This window comes from Pomacea canaliculata, linkage group LG1 (assembly GCF_003073045.1).
Source record: "Pomacea canaliculata isolate SZHN2017 linkage group LG1, ASM307304v1, whole genome shotgun sequence".
NCBI lineage: Eukaryota > Metazoa > Mollusca > Gastropoda > Architaenioglossa > Ampullariidae > Pomacea > Pomacea canaliculata.
The window spans coordinates 37,761,340-37,763,088 of NC_037590.1; positions in this window are offsets into that span (position 1 = coordinate 37,761,340).

The following is a 1,749-nucleotide window of genomic DNA, read 5'->3' on the forward strand; positions in this document are numbered from 1 at the left end:
AGTCCACTGTCCAATGGGCCGTCACGGGATTGAGGAAATTAAAACAGAAAAGTTAAACTTCCCGCAAGAGATATCTTTAATCTCAGAGCCCCTTGTGCAATCTACTAGAGTAAGCAGAGTGAACAATTTTGAATTGTGACCTCTCGAATAGACGAATAAAAAAAGAAAAAAAAAATCCTGAAATCAAAGCGTATTTACATAATTTTTATAATTTTTCAAAACTAAAAGGTTATTAGATTTTATGCGTCTCTTTTAAGTCGTGGATGAGTTTGAGGGAATGAACTGTATGTGTAGTCTCGCTAGTTTTATGTCGAGCTTCATTAGTAGTCTAGTCCAATCCTGTCAAACAGTCTTAAAAATTTATAAAAAAAAAACTAATAATACCCAAAATGTATGCAAGCATTATATGCGCACATGCAGTAATTCACTTACACATACACGTTCAACTAATAGCCCATGCAACTTTTTACTAAAACTAGTGCAGCCTTCCATTAAAATTCACACAACCCTCCACTAGCAACTAAAACTCATGCAAACTTCATTTTGCGGGCAAATGCCTCTAGAGAAGCGATCCGTCTGAGGTATAACTCATCAGAAAAAATCATATCTACCTTGTACTTTAAGTTTTATTTATTAGTTTCTTGAAGTTTATCGTGGATGAACATTACCTTGTTAAATCATAAATCCAGAATTACAGATAAAAGCAAAAGTATTTTAAATAGGGTTCCTTGGGTCTCCCCCTACCCCTACACACCTCCCCCTTTTCAACTCTGACTTCTATTGCACAAAGCAGTCATCTCCGTACCCTCGAATGTATTGCAAGGAAGCACTCGACTTCGTTTCACATGGACAATCTTAAAATCGAAAACTGTTGTGTTGAGTGGCCTCGAACCTCAACTTGACTGATGTTTTTTTATTTATTTTTTTGCTGGCTAAAGACCTCACCGAAAGCTGCCCTCCCATCCTCTCCCTCCACGAAAAGTTATCGTTTGAACCTGACTGCCTGCTCTGTTCTTGATGAATAGGAATCTGTCATGTTTCCCAGAAACCTCTCGGTCTGCCAGTGTAACGGAAGTCAATAACCGTTCTGTGAGTAAGAGGGATTAAAATTGTATTCCAATAGGCCTCCTGTTCTTGTTAATAAATAAATTAATTAACTCTGGGTTTTTTTGTGTGCTTATATAGAAGGACTTCGTTAGTACTCTCTCGTCCTTCTTTTTTTTAAAACTCTATTCGTCCTTTGTGTGTGTGTGTGTTTGTTGTTTGTTGTCTTCTATTAGCATTTTTATGTAGCGTTGCATGACTTTTTCATTAAACTAATAGGTAAATGTGTTGTCTGTTGTTAGAATAATGGCTTCACTTTATAGTCAGCGTATTGGTTTTGTTTTGTTTTGTTTTGTTTTTGTTTTTCTTTTCATTCTGCTGCTCATCTCTTAACTGTCACAAGAGGTACCAGTCGTAGGGGAGAGACGCTGCAGAGATGAACTTACGCCGGCGTCAGAAGGTTTCCCCAGTGTACAGCCGGCCCTCTCCTCCACTTTAGTCCCCAGCTTGTTTTTCTTTCTTTCCTTTCCTTCCTTTCTTTCTTTCTTTCTTTCTTTCTTTCTTTCTTCTTTCTTGCTTTCTTTTTGGTTTCTTGCAATGGTGTCGATCGCTTTTAACGTACTTTTGGAGAATCGTGTATGGCATGGTGTCATGTCAACGAAACTACACCAGCTTCTGGCTTTTGACGGTAGAGAGCTCAGGGTT